At 38.6% G+C, this 24,857-nt stretch overlaps 1 pseudogene; it reads right to left on the bottom strand.

Moving 5' to 3' along the window:
• Nucleotides 1-23,901: 23,901 nt before the first annotated feature.
• On the bottom strand, nt 23,902-24,543 carry LOC129496267 (ferritin heavy chain-like; annotated as a pseudogene).
• Nucleotides 24,544-24,857: the final 314 nt, after the last annotated feature.

The following is a 24,857-nucleotide window of genomic DNA, read 5'->3' as shown; positions in this document are numbered from 1 at the left end:
TCTGTTATTTTAGCAAACTGGAATTCTATTATTTTTAAATCTTCCATATCCTTGGATAAAATGTTATATATACATATTGCTTTCATCTTGCATACGGGTGAATGGAAACAAAACAAGCGATGTTTATAATGAAAAAAAAACCCTCTTTTTCAAATTTCTTAAATAAAAATGTTTGAGAAAACTTCATTTCAGAATATGTTAAAGGAACCCTAAAGGAAAGAAAGGCATCTCTTTTTGCATGTTTGTCTTTTCAGTGCTCTTTGAAATGATCAGAATGTCAAGACTTTGGCATTTCTAAAGGTACTCTAACTAGATAGTTTTAATTCCTCTTTATTCTTTGTAATAGTTTATACTCTACAAAAGATAAGCTTCCCTTTCACTATCGACTTTTCTTTTCCGCTTGATAAACAATGATACTTGTTTAATGTGTTCCCAAAGAAGGTTAAATGAACTTAGATCAATTTCAGTGACTTCCTTATTTACATGTCATCCTCATTAATGATATCCTCAAGACTACCATCCAACACAGCTCATCTATTCTGCTCTGCTTTCTCCTCTGTCTTAAGCATCCTCTCTAAACAGAAGCCCTTTTTCAATTGCTTGGCAACATCAGTAAGACTCATTTTCACTTGGCACTAAGAAAAAAATACATTGCTGGTTTGATTCTGTTGTTCCAAATAAAATCAGAACTAGAAAGCCAGCACACAACTGAAAATTGATGCATGATTTTCTCCTTCAGTTCTTCACCCTAAAATGAGGTGTTGCGTGAAATTCCTGATGTTCCAAGTTTTCCAAGATTATAGTAAAAGTCTCAATGGATCATCAAATACGCTGACTTTAGGGTAGAGCATGCCACTTGGGAAAAGTCAGCCACCCTGGTTTCCACCAGCATTAGCCTCTGACAGCCATGCAGTGTTTGCTACTCTGACACATCCTAAGTTCCTGGTGTGCCGATTGAGGGTCACCTGCTTAATAATTCGGCCAACTGCTGCAAGTTCAAAGAAAGCTATTCTTTTCCTATAGCACCACGACAAAGCTGCTCACTTCTTGATTTTCAAGAATCAGAGTATAAAGGACAATAGAGAGAGGGAAAGAAGGGAGGAAGTTACACCCATGAGGACAGAATTCAAAGAGGGAGCAAGGTCAAGAAGTTAGCTGAGGTGAAATAATCTTTTGTAAATGAGTGAAGAACAAAGGTCAGAAGGGGAAAATTTGCCCATTTTCTCTTACAGTTTGGGGGTTGGGTGGAAGAATTTTCATCCACAACCTCAGGTAAGTGAAAAGCAGTACCTTAGTACACTACTGCTACAAGTCTGTTATGGCTGCCGGGAAAAAAGTTGGTTCAGGCTTTGAAAAGGGTGGAATAGACAAGGATAGATATATCAATATATTTATATCAATAGGTATGCCAATATTTTAAAAGTTTTATGTTTTGGGGTACCTGGGTGGCTCAGTCAGTTGAGCATCTGACTCTTGGTTTCAGCTAGGTCATGATCTCAGAGTCATGAGACTGAGCCTCATGTAGGGCTCCACATGCCGCAGGGAGTCTGCTTGAGATTCTCTCCTCCTTCTGCCCCGTCCCCTGCTCCCATGTGTGCTCTTTCTCTCAAATAAATAAATAAATCTAAAAAAAAGTCTTAATGTTTTTATATAGCCTTTGATCCAATCATGTAGCTTCCAGGAATTTCCCATTTATTTATTTAATAAAAACATATTACTTATGGTATGTCAGGTAGTTTTAAGTGCTTAAGAAATTAACTCATTTAATTTTCAGAATGATTTTTTGAGATAGGCACTATTATTTTACAGGTGAGGAAAATGAAACACAGAGAGGTTACGTAACTTGTCCATAGCCACCAGCTAGTATGTGGCAGAGTCAGCATTTAAACTTATGCTAACTAGAGTCCCTGGAATTAACTATATACTATACTACCTGTGATGGTTAATTTCATGTGTCAACGTGACTGACCACAGGGTGCCCATATTAAACATCATTTCTGAGTGTGACCATGAGAATGCTCCAGGGTAAGATTAGCATTTGAATTGGTAGATAACAGAAAACTACATTGTTTTTCCCAATGTGGGCAAGTAGGTGGGCATGTACAATTTGCTGAGGGCCTGAAGAGAGCAAAAGGCATAAGAAGGAGGAATTCTCCCCTTCTCCTGCTTTTTTTCCTGCCTCACTGATCAAGCTGGGACATCCCATCTTTTCCTAACTTTGGACTGAGGCTTCTACCCCTGATTCCCCTGGTTCTCAGGCATTCAGAGTCTGACTGAATTCACACCACCGGCATTCCTGGGCGTCTAGTGTGCAGATGGTAGATTGTGGGGTTTCTCAGCCCTGATATTGAGTGAACTACTTCCTCATAATAAATCTCTTTGGATAAATTATATATATAAAACCAATAAGAGATATTGATATAGCCAATAGAAGATATACAGTCGACCCTTGAACAACATGGGTTTGAGCTGCACAGCTCCATTTATACATGAATTTTTTTCTATAAACACAATGCAGTACTGTAAACATATCTTCTCTCCTTTATGAGTTTCCTAATATTTTCTCTAGCTTACTTCATTGCAAGATTATAGTATATAATACATAAAGCATAAAAATGTATATTATTGACCGCTATGTTATTGATAGGCTTTGGGTCAACATTAGGCTATTAGTAGTTAAATTCTGGGGGACTTAAAAGTTATATACAGATTTTTGACTATAAGGGTCAGTGCTCCTAAACCCCATGTTGTTCAAGTGTCAATCATATATATTACCTCCTATTGGTTCTGTTTCTCTGGAAAACCCTACTATACTGCCTAAGTAGTCAGCATGAATGTACACAAAGATTTAGCTATGAGGCTGTTCATTCAACACAAACACATTAATACCTACTGTGTGCTAAGTGCAGCCCCTCTTTCCTTTTCAAATGGAGGGTAAAAACTCATTGTGAGTCATGAAAAAATTTAGTGGATTATAACAAGAATTTCTTTAAAATAATACAGAAAACAATTAGAATAGAAATTAACAGAAAGTGAGTTTTGTTTCATGACTTTTTTTTCACTTATATGTGTGAGCATAAGCATATATGCACAGAGGAGTACTGAATCAGAACACTGTGTACTTACTGTAAGTTATTATCAGAAAGGTTTAAAAGTCAGCAATCTAGTAGGAAAGAAAAACATAAAAAAATCAGATAAGTAATTATACTGTGTTGTTAAGTTTTTAAAAATAATTGCAAAAAGTTGTCTGACAATAGGAGATTAAATAGATTATGATATAGACATATAATAGAATTCTATCTAGAAACTAAAATTATATTGTTGGGAAGTAATGACATAAAAACATGTGCAAGATGCAGAGATAAGGGGAAAGTCAGATTATAAAACATGTGTAATATACAATAAAAATATATATATACACACATGCACATATGTGTATTTGCACAAAGGACTAAAAAGGATAGTCATCAAGCTAGTCACCAGCTTGATGTGGAGTTATGCAAAAAAATATTCTTTCATCTATCTGCATTTTCTGCAATTAATGTAATTACTTTTATAAGATATGCCCTTATATAAAATAAGATATTTAATGTACATGATTATATAATAAGGATTAGTATAAACATAATGAAAATTCTTGCAAACAATAAAAATAAAGAATTCTAGCAGACAATAAAGAATCTTTGCAAACAATGATAATAATAATGAAAAGGACAAACTATCCAATGAATGAGTGGGCAAAGGATGGAAACAGATTATTCATGGAAGAGGAGCTTTTCTTCCCGAATAAACACATCAAGTGATGCTCAACTACACCAGTGACGAGAAATGCAAACTATTACAGATAAAGATAAAAATATCTCTTTTATCAGTTTTGCAAACTGTTAACCTGGCCCTATGAAAACCACTCTAAAAAAAATCCTATAATCTGGAATTTCAGAATGGAAATGAATGAGTGGCCACCTTACAAAGGAGTAGGTACTGTAAATATCAAAATTTCCCAGGTACTTAATATGTGCTTTTATTTCTGCCTCAAATTCTCAGGGCCAGAGGTTGGAGAGACTGAAACACTGGCATTGATTAGTAGCCCTACAATATCATGAAATAAATCATTAAATAAGGTACAAAGGCTTCTCCAAAAAAGTACAAACACTTCTAACACAGATAGAAAGATAGTATTTAGGGGCACCTGGGTGGCTCAGTCAGTAAAGCATCTGTCTTCAGCTCAGGTCATGATCTCAGGGTCCTGGGATTGAGTTCTGCGTCAGGCTCCCTGCTCAGCGAAGAGCTTCTCCCTCTCCCTTTGCCCCTCCCCTCACTTTTGTGTTCTCTCTCTCTCTCTCTCTCAAATAAATAAAAATCCCTTTTTTTAAAAAAAGAAGGCTGTCTATCGGAGAGATATATTTCAGAATGGAATATGAACTTCAGGTTTTTTCTTTTATCATTTTTTGGAGAGAAAGCCCATCTGGACAGGACCCAGCAACTAGAAAATATGCATCACTTTTAAGGAGACACAAGACACATTTGGCCATTCTTAGTGGTTTCTGACAGTAATGTCATTTAGCACTTGTATCCTTAAATATTTCATTTATATAGTAACTATTGGTTACAGTAGTGGTGGTGATGGATAATTGTACTTTACTGTACATTTGACTAATATCTTTCATAAACACTCATTACTTGGGGATCCCTGGGTGGCGCAGCGGTTTGGCGCCTGCCTTTGGCCCAGGGCGCGATCCTGGAGACCCAGGATCGAATCCCACATCGGGCTCCCGGTGCATGGAGCCTGCTTCTCCCTCTGCCTATGTCTCTGCGCCTCTCTCTCTCTCTGTGACTATCATAAATAAATAAAAATTTAAAAAAATTATTTAAAAAAAACACTCATTACTTGAATTGTCTTGCTTGTCCTACCTCTTTTCTCCTTTGTCCTGATTTCTTTATTATTTTATTTATTTTATAAACCACTATAAAAAACTTGGGGAATAAGACTGAGACAAATACATGCACAGAGTCAAACAAAACTATCTCATACCATAAGGCAGCCTGAATTTTTCCCCATAGACAAAGAGGTCCAGATCAAATGGCTTAGCTAATGGCTTATAAGTGGCCTCAGAGTGGGAGTCAGGGATTAAAGTCTCAGGTGCTGACAAGATGACAGTAGGCTATATCTTCATAATCCAGAGAATTGAACCTGATTGTCCCTATGGTCATTACTTCCTATTTCCTTCTCTTCCTACTATTGCTGTAGTCATTTCTCTTTTTAAGATTTTATTTATTTGAGAGAGAGAAAGTGAGCACGAACAGGGGAGAGATGCAGAGGGAGAAGCAGATTCCTCACTGTGTGGGCAGCCTGATACAGGGATCAATCCCAGGACCCTGAGATGATGACCTGAGATGAAGTCAGTTGCCCAACTGACTGAGCCACACAGGTGCCCCTCGTTGTAGTCATTTCAACCAAGCTCAATAGAATGTGGTCACTGCATATAAGCTGGGGGAGTGGGAAGAACAGAGCAGAGGACGAATTTAGTCTCCTCTGCACAGATAACGGTTTTTGGTTTTTATTTTTATTTTTATTTTTATTTTTTTTTTTAGAGATTTGATGTATTTATTCATGAGAGACACACAGAGAGAGGCTGAGACACAGGCAGAGGGTGAAGCAGGCTCCATGCAGGAAGCCCGATGTGGGACTTGATCCCAGGACCCCGGGATCATGCCCTGAGCCAAAGGCAGATGCTCAATCGCTGAGCCTCCCAGGCGCCCCAGATAACTGTTTTTAACGTAAAATCTCTTTTGTACCATATTTTTTATTTGGACTTCTGAAAGTAATAATAATATTTTAGTTGACTGTCAAGTTATATAACACAGGATATATTTACTTCTAGATTTTAAGCACACACATGCACAGAAACATAAGGGAATATGCCATCACATCCAGCTGTATTTAAAGATTTTCCCAATAATTAGTTCACAACAGGTGATTAAGCAGTTGTTAAACGTACTTTAAGTGAATCTTCAAGGGCAAATGAAACATTTTAATAACAATAACATCACAGCAGCTAAGTACATAAACTAAATAAAACAAGGTAAAATGAAATTAGATAATTACTAAGACAGATTTCTTCTCCCAAAGCTTCCTCAAACCCTCACTGGGTACTTCAGGGTTGAGGGAGGACCACAGTTTATGGCAACTGCTGGTGTCCCCCAGGGCTGTGGCAGTGGGTGGTAATATGAAATAGAAAGCCAGCTTGCCAGGATGTGGTTCTGATTCACCATCTTCACAACTGAACTGGGACAGAAGTGAACAGTACGAATCACCGTAAGAAAAGGGATGTTTTTATATTCTGGGCTGGTGACTGGCTACACAGTGGGGGGAAAGTGGCTAGAGCCAAGAAGCTCCCTTCAACGTTGCTGCTACTGCAACTCCTTTTTTTTATCTTTGTGTCCTTCCTTTAGAGTTCTAAGAGCTGGAGCTCAAATTCAGTTTTGAGCTTTGAGCTAATAGAGAGAGGGAAGGCAAGAGGTTAAACCAAACAGTTAACTGTGTCTCTTCAAAACTGACATTTAATACAGGGTGTAAATCACTAGGGGAGCCTGTTATTCCTTCAGGAATGCAATTACATAGGGTCAAATAAAACATGAAAGAAACCAACAAGTTTTAAAATGTAGTATGTTCTCAAAAGTAGGCAAGAAGGAATGTGAAGCAGTTCAAATATGCTAACACTCCCTGCTGTCCTATAGGAGAGGATTACAAGAAGAGGTTTCTGCTCTTTAATGATTATGTGGTTAAGCACGGGTATGGAAGCACATCGCCCAATCTGGCTGCTTCCCACTGGACCCTCAGCTTCCCAGAGCTCCCTGCATTCATTCAAAGCAGGTGTAGGCTTTGCTGTTCAGCCCATTACCATTACAGTCCCATTACCAGCCCTGCCCTCCACTTAACACTTTTCAAAAGTGTTTATATGGCTGTACAGAATACACTGTGGGTATTTTTTTCTATTTCACTCACTCCTGCACCCCCCCCCCAAAAGCAAACCCAAAAACCCACCAGGAGAATCCTTATTCTGTGACTTCAAGATAGACAAAAATTAATGTTTGACTTTTTCTACAGGCTTTCCAATGTTTATAGCCACTTGTAAATAGTGTAGGTGCTAATTTGCTCCATGGGGCAGTGGAAGGTGCGCTTATGTTTATATTTTGGGAAGTGTCTGTTACAGTTTAGTGCATTTCAAAAATCTGATGTCTTAAAAATGACTCACCTTCAGTTTAACATCCTCATGAACTAGGGTGACCAACTCGTCTCAAAGAGACCCTATGTTCTCTTTGCTCTAGCACCGAAAGTCCCACAGCGCAGGAAACTTTTCATTCCCAGCAAACCGGGATGACTGGCCATCCTATTTCACACACATAGCACACATTCTCTCATTATCCCTGTGTTTCTTGCCCTGCAGATATATCCCAGGTGTGTGTACCGGGTGTGTGTACAAACAGGCATACATGTGACAGACCAGCAGATTCTGAATCAAACAATTTGTGATTAGTAATTTCTTTAAAGTTTTGCTTTTAAGCATATGCAACAGCATGGTAGAAACTGGGTCTAAATTGTGTTGAGGAGAGAGGATGGCTGGGAAGGGACACTGAGATCACTACTAAACTAATTATAAAAGAATTCAAACAAAACAGACAGGTCAGCTGGGTTCAGATTCCTGTATAATCACTGACTTTTATAAGCTAGTTCTCACTTCTCCAAGAAAAATACAGTTTCAAATGAGTTGTGACTCAAACTTGACTTTCCTTATCTTGCTTACAAAGTGTATCATACTACAAAGCTGACTTAGCAGAGTCTAATTCCGAAGGGTGCAGATTCTATCTGGTTGGTTGAATCTTGGGAGTTTCCTCTCCCCCAGGTCCCCCCTACCCACCCCATCCCTTACCCCTAACCAGGCAATGGTGGCCCCAGGCTGGTCCTTTTGAATCCTGCCAAGGGCAGGCAGCTGTCCAGGTCAAGCTCACTGACTAGCAGGCACCTTGGGGTATGTCTCCGAGGTGCACAATTTCCTAAGCTCCTTGCCACTTCGGCAGTTCCATGTGCTCCCAGGCCTTTCCAGCAATCCCTTGGCCACCCCACAGATTGCACGGCTACCCTAGCACCTAAGATATATCATTTTGACTGTAAGCTGAGTTTTGAAGGTCTGGGAGTCAGCTGAACTCCTGAGAGCAGTCTAACTGAGCAGACCCAAGACCAGAGTAAAACTTGGTTTATCTTAAATATCTAAGTCCTTTGGCTCTTTGATTCATTCATTGACTCTTTTTCTGACAGTGCAATTAGAAATCTATCTGTCCCAAGAGAATCCACATTCTCTCTCTCTCTCTTTCTCTCTCTCTTTCTCTCTCCCCACCTCTCTCTTTGTGGCCATTTTCTTGTTCTGTCAAGAGATACCAAACTGATACATTCACCAGAAATAACACAAAATAAAGCAAAAAGTAATTATAATTAAATTTTTTTTCTGGCTTATGTGAAACTCTTACCTCAGAGGATCTCCTTTCCTATGCTTAGAATTTGTCTGTCCAGATCAGACACACTATAAGCATCAGTCTCAAAATTTAGTCAAATGCAAAGAAACTGGTAGTAGACAGGGCAAATAAAAGCCTGAAGACTAAGGCTTGAAAGGATAGAAAGGTGTAGAAAGGTGCCTCCCTGCAATTTTCAAAGGAGCACGAGGTATGCGCTGGGGGACAGAACCTGGGCTTGGGAGGCCAACAGATCTAGGTCTGAATTCCAGCCCAGGCACTTATTAGTCATGTGATCTTGGACAAGATACTTCACCACTTTAAATCTCAGTTCCTCATCTGTGCCATGGGGATAATACTAGTTCTAATATGAGGACAGGAAATAGCATATGTAAAGCACTCAATGCATAGTCGATGTTTAATAAGCAGCTTTCACTACCATGGCGATGGATTTCACAGGACAAAGTGAACTCCTCCAAAAGCCCACAGTGCCCTGTGTGTTTTGACCACTGGGCTTCTTCCCTAATGGACATCTCTAGGAACTCTGAGCTCTTAATCTCAGTCCTCCACCCACGCTCCCTAACTGGCCTGAGGCAAATCACTTATCTGCCTCAATTACTTCATCTGTACAGAGGAGGATAATAATATTTACCTCCCTCAGAGGAGTGTTGGGAGAATTAATGAATGCTTGTACCCTGAGATCTACAGATGAAAGGCAGTGTAGAATTGCAAAGTATTATTATAAATATTAGTGTTATTTTGACACATTTGCATGCATGCATGTGTGAGCAAATTTGCACCAAGAGCACTGGATGGGAGTATGTGACTTTCAAGTATTATCCTGTGAGTACCCCTGGCAGCCCACGGATATTTGTCTGTGTAATTCATACACAATAAAACAACTGGTCCCAGAAATAAAAATTTGGGTAGCTGGTATAAAATCAACCTCAACCACAGCGTATGGTTAAGTGCTTTCTAGAAGTCTCTTGGCCAGTGCCACAGTCCTTCTAGCTTCCTTTAGGCGTAAAACCTGACTATGCGATCAGCTCCCTAAAAAGCAGTGAAGTGTAACTCTCAGACTTCTCTATCCGCCAATTCAGAGAAACATCCTTGAGCCTAGAAGTGTTTGCTCCTGAGCTAACTGCATCCACTTGCAAAACACACACTCATAAAATCCGATTGCGATTGCGAAGAAACACCTCTTTCAAACCACCTCACAGCCCTGTTCTCCCCCTTCCACATCAAGTGCCAAGTTCCAGCTCTTGAGGCTCCTCTCCTCTTTCCATTAAGGCCTCTGCTTCCTCCCACTTGTCCCCATTCCCTACTGACTGGATCCCCTCCTCTTGAGGGGTGAGAAGTAACACTACAACACTATCCACCATACCATCACATCATGTAACTCCCCAGAGATCACTTCTGTGACCTGTGCTTTTAGAAATAAAAGAGTAAGAAGCAAATGGAAGTTACATGAGGAAGTTAAAATTCCCTCGTGCCTTGGGACTGAGCCCTCGGCTGCCATTCCTGCGTGGATGAGGATGCGGTCCCCTCCTCTAAATCCAGATACAGAGCAGCATATGGACATGAGCAAGACGCATGTCTGGTCTCCACCATAAACCTTTGCAGCCTGGCAAGAAACAGCAAGGCTTATTCCAGACCCCAATTCTCATTCCTGCTACAGCCATCATAAACGCCTGCTGACACCAAAGAACAAGCCTGTAATCCTCATAAAAGAACATTTTTGAACCCTGGAAACCAAAGAGGGATACCAACGCCAGTTTTTAAACTGACATTCCCTCTGCTCCTGGGCTAGGTCGGACACTGATGAAGCAGGTGACCGCCTTCGAGTTATGGGTTAGAGGCTGTGCACTGGCCTCCCTATTCCTAACATCTCCCCCTGTGGCTGGGCAGATGTCCTGGAGTTCCCACAACTTGTGGTTAAGACATTGTCTCCAGAAGGCTGTGTGTAGAATGGAAATATGTGACATGAAAATCAACATGTTAAATCATTCCAGCAGTGTGCTGGATCCAGCTCTCAGTAGCTTGAGAGAGCCAACTATGTGCATCTCTTCCCAACTCTACGTTCTCCTAACACTGATGGCCCAAAATCAGCCAGTGGTGCCTTGAAATCACCAAATGCTGCAAATCAGGGCTTTTTCCCCGAAAAAGGTGATTGTGAATGCACACCACCAATTAGCACCCACTTTTACCCATTATCATTTGGTAATAAGACAGGTTGATGCTGTTGCCAGGGAAAGAAGTCCAGGTTGGACGTGAGTGTGGAAAGCAGGGGGAGTCAACCAGGACAGCAGGTGAGCATGCGTTGCCATTGTCTGGGAGCAGCCAGAGGGTAGTGAATGCCTTGGGGAGGAGTGAGCAGAATGTATCCTTCTAGGTTTTGCCAAAGGTTGGCCTGCCTTGTAGATTTTAGCTGCAAGTAGAGGATGCAGCAAGCACTGCATTCCCTAAGATGCTAACAGAAGAAATGTGGGGTTTAGACTCTTTGTTGCCCTAACAAACTGTATAGTCTCTGAGTCTCACTTCCCTTAACTATAAAATTCAGTTAACTGTACTCCTTTGATGGGATTTGTGAAGGATTCAGAGAGATAATGTTAATAAAGTACTTGCTCTTGACAGAAATTCTAATATTGATAAGTTTATGGACACTTCACTGCCCTCTTATATACTCTGTTTCTCAACAGTATTTGTCATGTTCGGTCAATCTGGACCTGAAACCTTCAACCCTTCTGGCTTCTGAAACCCAATGCTCTCTTCGTTTTCCCCCTTCTTCTCTAATCCTGCCTTTATTGGGTCTTTCTTCTCTAATCCCTCTCAAAACTTAATCCAGGGCCTCCTTCTCTTGTTTCTCTGCACAGCCTCATTAGGCAATCTCATCTAGTCCCATGGATTTAAATGTTATCTTCATGCCGATGACTTCCAGACTCCTAGAATTATCCTCTGTCTAGACCAGTGATTCTTCAAGTAGGAACCCTGGACCAGCAGCATCAGCATCACCTGGGAACTTGTTAGAAATGCAAATTCACAGGCCCCACCCAAACCTTCTTAACCAGAAATTCTGGAGGTGGGCCTGACGACAATCTGTTTTATCAAGCCCTGAAGGTGTTTCTGATGCTCCCTGAAGTTTGAGAACTACTGGTTCGGGCTAACATATTTAATAGCCTTATTTACATCTCTACAGAAATATCAGACTTAATACACCTGACACAAAGCTCCTGTTCCCTTCCTAATTCTGCCCACCTACCATGTCTCAGAATTGCTCTCCTGAGACAATGGCATTATCATTCATCCATTTGCTAAACCTAGAAATCAAGAAGAACCTTTCTTTCTCCAGCTTCCTCAGTTCACAACTAATCTATTAGCAAATATTATTAATTCTATCTCTGAATTATAACATCAATTTGCTACTTTCTCCACATTTCCCTCACCACCACCGTAACTGGGACCACTATCAAACATTGCTTGTTCAAGCAAGACCAATGCAACCTTTCCTACCTGCTTCCACTCTGGTTCCCCTCTAACCCATGCTCATCTGTTGCAGCAAGAAAGCTAGATCTTCTTAAAATGGAACTTGGCTTATGTCACTCTCCAACCTAAGATACATTTAATGGCTTCCCTTTACACCTAGAATAAAATCCAAACCTGGTATTATGGTTTCCACGGCCCTGCATGGCTTGACTCCTCCCCATCTCTCTATTACCTCACCTAGTGGCACTCTCCTTCTCCCCTCCTGTGTATCACACACACTGGTTTTCTCTCAGTTCCCTGAATGGGCCAACTCCTTTCTGACTCAGGAACTCTGTTCTTCTGTTGTGAATTTTCTTCCTCACCCTGTGAGTGGATGGCCACTTTCCATCCTCACAGTTTCTGGTTAAATGTCACCTCTCTTTGTGTCCTTCCTTACCACCTATTAAAGTCCCCTCCACACCCATTATTCTCATCACTTTTTTATTTCCTTCCTGGCATGTCTGCAGCTTGTTAGTTTTCTAGTCAGTTATTTACTCTCTTGATGTTGGTTGTATTTTGTTTCCCTCCGTCCCCCTCACCCTACCACCCTGAGCGTAAACTCACAAGGGAAGGGGGCTTAGCAACTTCATCACTATCAGTGTCTGGCAAGGTAACTGAGGCAGAGTGGGTAGTGGTTGATGTTGCCATTGTTATTATAACATGGAAAGGAGGGCAATCTGCTTCACTCAGTCTATCAATTCAGATGTTCATCTCATGCAGAAACACCTTCACAGACACACTCCAAGTACAGTTGGACCAAATGTCTGGGCACACTGCAGCCTAGTCAACCTGATACATAAAATTAACCATCACACCACACTACTGATAAAACTCAGAAAGATGAAGACGCTCACACTATAGTGAAACCAGGATTCCCATCCATGTATATCTCACTCCAAAACCCCATACTATAGGTGTTGCTGCTCAGTTACTATCATTTTTATTTATAATTCCCAAGCCCAATGTGTGTTATAAAGAAGATGCTGGTTATTCATTTCTTTCTTTACCCAGGAGTAAATAATTTATTCTAGGCTAACCCGAACACATTTTATGATATAGGGGCTCCTGCTCCAAGAAAATAACACAAAGCAAGAGTTGGTGTGTAAACAGTGGGGGGGAAGGAGAATCATTTCTGAACTTGGGTCCCTAACCACAGACTGAAGATAAACTATTCTTTTAATTTTTTGCTCCCTCATTCATAGGAATTAAAAGCTTTTAAATGATTCATCACTGTAGCTATAGCTGGCATATCAAAGACACTTAATAACTGTCTGCTACAACAGACAAGCAAATAAGTGGAAACAGGATGTTAATTTGAAATTTTCTACTGGGGCACCAACAGGAAACAGAAAGGAAATCCTAGCAGAATATGCAGACCAAGATTGTAAACACTTAAAGAAAACATTAAGAACTAATCTCTCAACTCTAGATATGTTCACCCATAATGCAGACTTAAAAGAGCAGAGACAAGGCCTCCATGAGGGTCTGACTCACTGGGATTCGAGATCTCTCACTTGAAAGCCTCTAAAGTGGGGCTTTGGAGAAGAGGATTTCCTGGGGTCCACTTCTGACTGTGGCTCCACTACTTAGCTCTCCTGCCACCAGGGGAGAGAGAGAGAGGAGTACCCACCCCTTATCCTAGTTCTAAGGAGAGAGGCTCCAAAGGGAGCATCTGGAAAGCCTGCTGTGTGTTTTTCCAAGTCCTGGGGGAGAGAATGCAAGAGGCCTGCTAAACAGCAAGTATAGCACAGTAATAACTGCAAGCCAGTGCTTTGAGAGCCCCCCCAAATGTGTGAAATCCACAGAAGAATGTTGTCCTGCTGTCATTAAAAATGGGGCCCTGCCCTGTCTAAATAAGCTTCTGCCAGAGGTCAGAAGAAAGTGTAAGAATGCAGAAGCCGAATGATCAGTGAGGCTGCAGAATGACCAGCCAGAGAAGGGATACCACCCACATCAAACGAGTTGAACTTGAAGAGGCCCCTGCAGGGGAGCCTCTGAGGAACCCACAGAAGAACTTACAAGGTCCAGAGATGGCAAAGTCAGCTGATGACAGCAACAGTCAAGTAAGGACCTGCCAAGTCTTTTGTCATCCCCGCCACTTGGGTCCTCTGCATAGTCAGTGGAGAGAGGAGGAGAAAAGCAAGGCAGGTAAGAAGAAATGGACAGTGACCCCTTCTCTACTTCGAAGGGTCGACCAGAAGTACGACTCAAGCTGGGGAAGAAAGGTGATTTAACACTACATAAATTCAGAGTTTGGTTATTACATAGGACTGGACAATTAATTAGTGAACTGGGGCCATGATTATGACACAAGTCATAATTGCAGGGTATTTTTTTCCCTGGATGATCAGTGAAGCAGCCCAGCACAGAATTTAATCCGGAGCTTGAAAGTGGGGCTAGCTCTGCTAAATAGATGTTAACTCTCCATGAGTCTAGTTTGATCAATATACTATTTACAGAATGAAAGAATGGTGAATATATGAATAAATAAACCAAACCCTAACAATTCCCAAAGCTAAACTGTCCATGATGGGGAGACAATTCCAAATGCTGCATGTCCTTTCAGATCCCACTTGTCTGTAGCATCTGCTAATGGAGCTTCGAGATAAATCCAGGATAAAATCCTAGAGAAATACGGAGGTTATTTTATTGATTATTTAGCCAAAAGCTATGATAGCTGAAAAGCTTTTGAATTAAAGGAGTCAGATAACTATAAAAACAACCCTCTTTCCCAATATTCCAACTCCACGCCCTAAAGATGACCCGAAGTCAGCAATTTGGTCTATAAATTTCTAGTCCTTCCTCTATACATTGGCATAAATATAGGGATATGTAACTGATATATTTTGGTGTTTGCTTTTTTAATGGATTCATCATATTTGTGTTATTCACTAATATTTGTTTTGACTGAACATGTTTTGCTTTCTAATAGATGCACATAATACTGATATCTCATAATTTATCCAGCCATATTACTACTGACGGGTCTTTAAACTGTTTTTAATTTTTTATCAGAGTGATACAGAAGAATTTTTTCTAACATCTCTGCAGGCACAAATAATGCTTCAACACAGAATTCTAAAAATGAAGTTGTTAGGGTCAAAGATCCATTTCAAATGTAGACAGATACTGCCCAAAAGATATTAATTTATATTTCTACCAGGACTGTCTAATGGCATTTACATCCCCCACACACTTGCTGATGCTGAATATTATCAAGGTATAGTCTTTTTTCCAATTCACTCAGTAAAAATGACACCATAATGTTGTTTTTATTTGCATTTCCTTCATAAGGAGTCTCACCATATTTTTTTTGTTTGTAGACCATTTGTACTTTTCTAAGGTCAATGATCTATTCATGTACTTTCCCCATTTTTCAATTGGGTTGTTCATCTTTTTTATTTGTGAGGTATGTTTTTATTTTGTGGATACTAATTGTTAATTACATGTTTGACAGATATTTTTATGTCAGTCTATTATTTGTGTTTTAACTTTTTAAGTGCTTCTTTGAGGAAAATTTTATATTTTTATGGGAGAAAAAGCAGCATTTTTTTCCTTTGTGGATTCTAGGTTTTGTGTGTTGCTTAGGAAGACCTTACCCCAATGAAATATTTCTCCATTTTTCCTTCTAATACTCTTGCAATTTCGTTTTTTCAAGTTGAAGTTTTTTAATTCATTTGGAATTATCGTAGTGTGAGGTAGATATCTCTATTTATTTTTCCAAATTGTCCTAACACCATTTATTCATTCTTTCTTCTTTGGTTAAAAATATCAGTTTTATTATAAACTGAATTCTAATTCATTTCTTCACCTGTCTGGAAATTTTCTATTCTGTTCAATTGTTCTTTATTTAGGAGCAATAGTATTTTACTTTAATTACTATAGCTTTATAGAATAATTTGATATTGGACAAGTCAGGATCCAGCTCATGTTTCCTCATTCATTTTTAAAAATCTGGTATATTTGAGAATAATTTTTCAAATTTAATAACAATTTGAATTTATTAATTTGCAACTGATGTGACAGCTTTACAGTGTTAAACCCCTCATTCAGAAATATAATTTCCATCTTCATTTATTGAGGTCTTCTTTTACATCCTTGAATAAGGTTTTAAAGTATTATTTACATAGGTTTACACATTTCTTGATAGATTTATTCCTGATGTTTTAGAGTTTTTGTTGCTTTTGCTATTACACTTCCTAAATTGCTGGTGTAGAGATACTACAAATATCTTATATCCAGCCATTTTATTAAAAATTCCTTTAGTTAATCCTCTTTGCTCCTCTCTGGAAACTCTTATTAGTATGACTAATATTTTGACCTCAGAACCAAAAGTGTGAAACATATTCATGTATCCTTTAGATATCTATAAGATTTTATGTCCAACCAGAGAGAAAGAACATGTAAATACAGAATTCAATCAGACAGTACATGTTAAGGTGAAGAGTGTTATTAGTAACCTCAGTAGGAGGTTGTGGACTTAAATCTGATGGAAGAATTAGGTATTTTGTAACTTGAACCCAAGAGAAATGAATCCCATTTGAAGGGTTTATAATTGGGAGTCTCTGCTGTCTTAGCAACAATGAAAGGAGGTCAAGATGTCTATTGGTGATGACGGGAGAATCACTCTGGATATACAGATCCCAGGTTCCTTTCTCTTAACCTATGCTTACTAGAGATGATAAAAGCCAGTTTTCTAGCAGTGGTGAAACTGACCACTTCAGGTAGTGTTTCCAATCTCATGGAAGTTTAGAATTTAATATATTCTAAAGAAAATCAAACTGAAATTGTTGATACTTTTGTGTTATATTTAAGATAATTTGGGTAAATTTGGTAAATTTGATATTGAACAGGCATTAGGTTTCTGAGAGATTAGCCTTGTGACTTCAATTTGAAATGTGTAGCTGAATAATTGACTTTAGAATTAGGGATTTATTTGGGGGCACCCGGGTAGCTAAGACAGTTTAGTGTCTGACTCTTGATTTTGGCTCAGGTCATGATATCAAGCCCCAGGTGTGCAGCCTGCTTAAGATTCTCCCTCTCCCATTACCCTCCCCCACCTACAAAAACATAGTAATAATAAAAAGAATTAGGGACTTACTTTGAAATATGAAAGAGAATTTGACCAAATTTATAAACAGTATCAGAATGTTAAATAATATGAGCTATGCCACACTTACAGGTTTAATTTATTAGATTTATAAAAGTTGTATACATATTAGAAAGTTTTAGTTATTACATTAGGCATATTTAAGGCTTTGAAGAAAATTAAATGTATCAAAGTTATAAGTGCATTTTATTTCCTTGAAGAGAGTGTAATTTTGGGGATGCCTTAGGGGCATCTGGGGAGCACAGTCAGTTAAGCAACTGAGTCTTGGTTTCAGCTCAGGTTGTGATCTCATGATTCTGAGACTGAGCCCCACCTCAGGCTTCACACTCAGCACAGAGTCTGCTTCAGATCGTCTCTCCCTCCGCCCCTCCTGCTTGTGCTTTCTCTCTCTAAAATAAATAAATAAATCTTTAAAAAAGAACTAATTTTTAAAGAATTGTCTACAAAACTTAAGTGACTCAAACATTTTTTTAAAAAAAGTAAAGGTGATTGTTCTTATTTAACAACAATTACAAAAAGACAAGGTTTGTAAGTTGAACTTAAAGGCTTAGAAAAAACTAAACTTTTAAAGTTTCTTACCCTAATACATTGAATATTCATTTTTAAATATACTAATTGGTTTCTTTTGCAAATAAGTTAGAAATGCATAGCCATCACAAAATTCAAGCTGATTATTTTCTTAAATTTTTGAGTGAGATGATCATTTCACTGGAAATAATGTTAGTTTTATTGCTTTTCTCCCCTGTACTTAGACCTTTTAGTCCTTTCTCTTCTTTGTATCTTGGCAAACATTAGTGCAGATGGTGACCATGTTTTTTTTTTTTTAAGATGTATTTATTGGGGATCCCTGGGTGGCTCAGCAGTTTAGCAGTTTAGCGCCCGCCTTCAGCCCAGGGTGTGATCCTGGAGTCTGGGGATCGAGTCCTGGGACTGAGTCCCGCATCGGGCTCCCTGCATGGGACTGGCTTCTCCCTCTGCTATGTCTCTGCCTCTCTCTTTCTGTGTCTCTCATGAATAAATAAATAAAATCTTTTAAAACTCATGAGAGACAGACAGACAGACAGACAGAGAAGCAGGTTCTCTGCAGAGAACCCGATGCGGAACTCTATCCCAGATCCCAGGATCACGCCCTGAGCCGAAGGTAGATGCTCAACTGCTGAGCCACCCAGGTGTCCCGACTATCTATGTTTTATTCCTGATTGTCATGGTAGTACTTCACCATTAAGTATGAAGTTTGCTGTCAGTTCTTAAATATAACTCATACTTTATCAAAGATTTCTTCCTATCCTTAGCTTAAAAGATTTTTATTATAAATGATAATGATCAAAAATTATAATTATGATTTTTTATCATAATATCTAACACTTTTTTAGCTTCTATTGAAAGATCATGAGCTTTTTTTTACTTTAATCTGGTAACAGGGAATTACATTAGTATATTTCCTAATATCAAAATTTTCTTGCTTTACTATAGTAAATCCCAATTGGTCATGATATATTAACACACCACTAGATTTTACTTGGTAAAATTTTTAGAAAGATTTTTATATTTGTATTCACAAACGAAATTGGTCTATAATTTTATCATCTATTATTTTGTCCCTTTTTCCACTTCTAAAAAACTTTATTTTTTAGAGCAGTTTTATGTTCACAGAAAAACTGAGTGCAAAGTACAGAGATTTCCCATATACCTCCTATCCTAAAACATGAACAATCTCCCCTAATATCACTATCCCATACCACATTGGCACATTTGTTGTAATTCATGAACCTACATTAATACATTATTATCACTCAAAATCTATAGTTTACATTATGGTTCACTCTTGATGTTGTACACTCTATGGGTTTGAACAAATCTATAAAGACATGTATCCAGCATTATGGTATTATACAGAATATGTTCACTGCCTTAAAAATCCTCTGTGCTTCATCTACTCATCCCTCCCACTTTCCCCACAAGCTCCTGGCAACCATGGATCTTTTTATGGTCTCTTTAATTTTGCCTTTTCAAGAATATCATATAGTACATAAACTTTTCAGATTGGCTTCTTTCTTTTTTAGCACTGAATAATATTCTAGTGTCTGGATGTACCAGTTTGTCCATTCACTTACTGAAGAACAACCTGATTTCTTCCACATTTTGGCAATTATGAAAAAAAATGCTATAAACACATGTGCAGGTTTTTGTGTGGACAGAAGTTTTCAATTCATTTAGGTAAATAACAAGGAGCACAATTGCTGGATAATATGGTAAGAGTATGTTTAGTTTTTTAAGAAAATGACAAGCTGTGTTCCAAAGTAGCTACACCATTTTGCATTCCCAGCAGCAATAAATGAGAGTTCCTATTGCTCCATATTCTCATCAGCATTTGGTATTGTCTGTGTTGTGGATTTTGGACATTCTGATAGGTATGCAGTGGTATCTTGTTATTATTTTAATATGCAATTCCCTAATGATGTATGATGTGGAACATCTCTTCATATGCTTATTTGCCATCTGTATATCTTCTTTGATAAGGTCTGTTCAGTTCTTTGGCTCATTTTTTAATAGAGTTGTTCATTTTCTCATTGCTGAGTTTTAAGAGTTCTTTATATATTTTGTATAACAATCCTATAGCAAATGTGTCTTTTGCAAATATTTTCTTGTAGACTGGCATGTCTTATCTTTATGTTGACGTTGTCTTTCTCAGAGCATAAGTTTTTAATTTCAATGAAGTCTAGCTTTTTAATTATTTCTTCACAGATCATTCCCTTGGTCTTTTATCTAAAAGTTCAATTTCTTTAATAGATACAGAATTATCCAGATTATCTATTTCTTCTTGAGTGAGTTTAGCAGATTGTGTCTTTCAAGGAATGGGTACATTTCATCTAGGTTATTAAGTTTATGGGCATAGAAGTGTTCATAATACTCCCTTATTATCCTTTTAACATCCATGATATAATGATGTTCCCTCTTTTATTTCTGATATTAGCAATTTGTGTTTCCTTTTCTTTTTTCCTAGTTAGCTGATTGGAGGCTTATTGATTTTATTGGTCTTTTCAAAGAACCAGCTTTAGATTTTGTTAATTTTCTCTACTGACTTCTTGTTTTTAATTTATTTTATTTCTGCTTTAATTTTTATGATTTTTTTTCTTCTGCTTATTTTATATTTAATTTGCTCTTGTTTTCCTAGTTGTCTAAGGTGGAAACTCAGACTACTAATTTTAGATGTTTCTTGTTTCCAATATATGCATTTAATGCTATAAATTTACTTGTAAGCACTGTTTTCGCTATATTCCACAAATTTTGATAAGTTGCACTGTCATTTTAATTTAGTTAAGAATATTTTTATATTTCTCTTGAGATTTCCTCTTTGACTCGTGTTACTTAGAGTTGTCCTGTTTAATCCCCAAAATATTCTAAAATTTTTCAGCTACATTTCTATTATTGACTTTTAGTTCAATTTCATAAAGTCTGAAAGCAGACATTGTATGATTTCTATTCTTTATACTTGTTTAGTTGTACTTTTGACCCAAAATGTGGTCTCTCTTGGTGAATGTTTCATATGACCTTGAAAAGAATGTTTAATCTGCTGCCATTGGATGAAGTAGTCCATAGATGTCAGTTATATTCAGCTGAATGAGGTGCTGTTGAATTCAACTATGTACTTACTGATTTTCTGCTTGCTGGATATGTTCATTTCTGATAGAGAAGTGTTAATGTCTCCAACTATAATAGTGGATTCATCTATTTCTCCTTGCATTTCTATCAATTTTTGACTCATGTTTTGATGCTGTGCTATTAGGCATATATACATTAAGTATTGTTATGTCTTATTGAAGTATTGACCTCTTTATCATTATATAATGCTCTTCATTATCCCTGATAATTTTCCTTGCTCTTAAGTCTGCTCTGTCTAAAATTAATATAGTTACTCTAATCTTATTTTTAGATAATAAAAGCATAGTATATCTCCATCATTTCACTTTTATATATATACATGTCTTTATATTTAAAGTGAGTTTTTTTTAAGATTTTATTTATTTATTCAGAGAGACAGAGGCAGAGACACAGGCAGAGAGAGAAGCAGGCTCCATGCAGGGAGCCGGATGCGGGACTCGATCCCGAGTCTCCAGGATCACACCCCGGGCTGCAGGCGGCACTAAACCGCTGTGCCAGCAGGGCTGCCCTAAAGTGAGTTTATTATAGACAAAACATCTGTCTTTTTAAGGGTTTGTTTTTTGCTCTGTTTTAAGTAACCTCTACCCCCAACATGGGGTTTAAATTCACAAACCTCAGATCAAGAGTCATGGTCCCCTGACTGAGCCAGCCAGGCACCCCCAATCTCTGTCTTTTAATTTATGTATTTAGACCGTTGACATTTATAGTGATTGCTGATATAGCTAGGTTAACAGCTACTATATTTGTTACTATTTTCAATGGGTTGCCCTTGTTTTTTATTCTTTGTCTTTCACACTTTTTCTACCTTTTGTGATTTTCATTGAGGACCATATTATTCTAACCCATTTTGGATATTCCACCTCCTTTGGTCAATCTTATAATTTATAATTACCTAGAAAATTATACATTTCATCAAGATTTTCAAGTTTATTTATATATTTTTGTTTAGATAGAATTCCCAAGTAATTCCTTCCTTCTTGCCATTTTGTTGCCTTTCTCACTCCAAATATATTTGATGTTCTCTTTCTATTAAACTATAAATGGAATAGCAATAGGTTTTTTAAGATTTATTTATTTATTTATTTATTTATTTATTTATTTATTTATGATAGACACACAGAGAGAGAGAGAGAGAGGCAGACACACAGGCAGAAGGAGAAGCAGGCTCCATGCAAGGAGCCCGATGAGGGACTCGATCCCGGGACTCCAGGATTGCGCCCTGGGCCAAAGGCAGGTGCCAAACCGCTGAACCACCCAGGGATTCCAGAATAGCAATAGTTTTTGTCTATTTCATAAGTCTTTTCATTTTACGTCCTTTTGATTTTATTACTAAAATATTTTTGTGGTTTTTACAGCTTAAAAGTATTTGTACTTTCATCTCTATTATATTGTTCTTCAATTTCATTCATTCATCTATATCTTTCCTACTTTTATAAGTTGACTGCTTTAAGCAAGGCTATTTCATTTAAGACTGTCTATTCCAATAATCATACATTCTGGTCCTCACCAATAGGAGTCCAATATCATTATTCTGCCACCAGGTGGCTGGCTAGTGATACTGAGATTTGGTGACATAATAGGGCTTAGGGTTGATATCTGCTGTTGACGCACTGGGTATCCTACAAAGGTAGGGGCCAGACCCCGTTCATAACTTCCATCCCCACTGCCATACTCTCCATGAACTCATTGAGGAATCACTGGAATCACCAAGGAAAGTAGCTGCTGACTGACTTCCTTGGAGTGGGTCATCTGGTTCATCCTTTGGCCATCTGATTATTGGGAAGGTCCTCAGTTGTGAGGATACTTGGTCAGCATTCATAAATAATCGCATATATTGTCACACTCCAGGTCAAAGACAGGACAATGGGAGTGGCTCACCAGGTGCAGGTGATAAGGGGGTGCACTGTTGGCAGAGAATTTAAAAATAATAATAAGGCCAACTATAAATTAGTCTTCTTTTTATTAGCAGCATGTACTGGCAATTCTAAACAATGTCAGTGATACAATATACCTCCCTCAAAAAGTCTTGTTGATTTATGTTTTAAAAACTGCTTGCGGGATCCCTGGGTGGCGCAGCGGTTTGGCGCCTGCCTTTGGCCCAGGGCGCGATCCTGGAGACCCGGGATCGAATCCCACATCGGGCTCCCGGTGCATGGAGCCTGCTTCTCCTTTTGCCTGTGTCTCTGCCTCTCTCTCTTATCTGTGACTATCATAAATAAAAAAATAAAAATAAAAATAAAAAAAACTGCTTGCACCTAGAGCAGACCACTCCTACCACCTGCCCTTGGTATGTCAAAAGTTTCCATCCACTTACTCTGGCCCTAGACCTTCTTATTGCCAATCTTCCCATATTATTTTTTTCTAGTTTCTGTCCATCCAGATGAACAGTAGCCCCTGATTATTGACTTAGACCTAACACAGGATGTCCCAGTTTCCAAGAAATGTGAACAAAAAGATGTACCACTTACAATTCTGCCCAGGAGAATTTCTCTTCATCATTGTCGATTGTCATCATTGTCGATTGTCATCATTGTCAATTTATCATTATCATCACACACAACTGAGGTTAATAAGTACAGCAGTCTGCATATACTGCAGAATCATCATCCATAAATCATGTTTAATGTTTTGTTTCCTTATTTAAATGGTCTTAGGGTGCTCTTCCCACCCATGAGGCTATATCAGTGGGTTGAAGGAGATACGGTTATGCATCAAAGGTGGGAATACTTAAAATGGGCACTATCTGTTCACATAGCTTACCAGTATCTTTAGGTCTGTTAGAGCTCAGTCTCATGGGTCCCACATACCTTGTTGAGAAAGTGCAGCTAGGCACACTCAACCTTATGGCTTGTCAGATAAGATAATATGCAATTTATTATATGCAGTTCTGTAGCAAACTAAATAGAGCTCACATCGGGACAGCAGCTAACTGGAGTTCCTACCTAAACAATTTCTCAAGAATCCAATGAAATTCTCCAAAAAGATGGCGCCAGGTTTTTTTTTTGGGGGGGGGGGTACCAAATTACTTTACTTGAAGGAATGATACAAACGAAAGAAGTAGATGTTTTGGTACAACTTATAAAAAAGGTAAAGGTAACCCCAACATGCATGCACTGCCTCGGTGACCGGGGAAGTCACCCTGTGGCTATGGGAAGACAGCGTAAGGCTTAGCTCTCACTATCACTGTTTCCCAGGGTGTGCTTGTCAAAGAGATACTCTGCCATGCCAGATTCGGGAGCCCCCATCTTGCGCAGGTTGGTTACATGGTCACCCAATTTGATGGATTTCACTTGCTCATTCAGGTAATTAGTCTCAATGAAGTCACACAAGTGGGGGTCATTTTTATCAGTGGCCAGTTTGTGCAGTTCCAGTAGTGACTGATTCACGCTCTTTTCCAAGTGTAATGCACACTCCATTGCATTCAGCCCATTCTCCCAATCGTCACGGTCTGGTTTCTTAAAATCCTGAAGTAAGATTCAACCACCCCGTTGGTTCTGCAGCTTCATCAGTTTCTCAGCATGTTCCCTCTCCTCATGAGATTGGTGGAGAAAATATTTGGCAAAGTTCTTCAAAGCCACATCATCACGATCAAAGTAATAAGACATGGACAAGTAGACGTAAGACGCATAGAGCTCCAAGTTGATCTGGCAGTTGATGGCGGCCTCTGAGTCCTGGTGGTAGTTCTGGCGCACCTGCAAGGGGGACGCGGTCATCATGGCAGACTTATCTTCACTGGTCATTTGGGATAGTTGCATAAGGCTAGAAGGGTCACCATTCTTCTATGTTTCGAGTTTGTGATAGTCAAATATCTTTGCAATATCGCTAAAAAATAAAGTATTGCTTTTGATTTCCTGTTCATTTATGTTCTTGAAGTTATTTGAATAAAATTATTCATAACAGTCCTTTACTATCCTTTTAATACTTCTAGGATCTGCAACGATGATTTCTTTTTCTTTCTTTCTTTCTTTCTTTCTTTCTTTCTTTCTTTCTTTCTTTCTTTCTTTCTTTCTATTTATTCATCAGAGACACAGAGAGAGAGAGAGGCAGAGACGCA

Source organism: Nyctereutes procyonoides, unplaced genomic scaffold (assembly GCF_905146905.1).
Source record: "Nyctereutes procyonoides isolate TBG_1078 unplaced genomic scaffold, NYPRO_anot_genome, whole genome shotgun sequence".
Lineage (NCBI taxonomy): Eukaryota > Metazoa > Chordata > Mammalia > Carnivora > Canidae > Nyctereutes > Nyctereutes procyonoides.
Note: the sequence above shows the minus strand (reverse complement) of the source record. Positions and strands in the feature narration are given on the sequence as shown.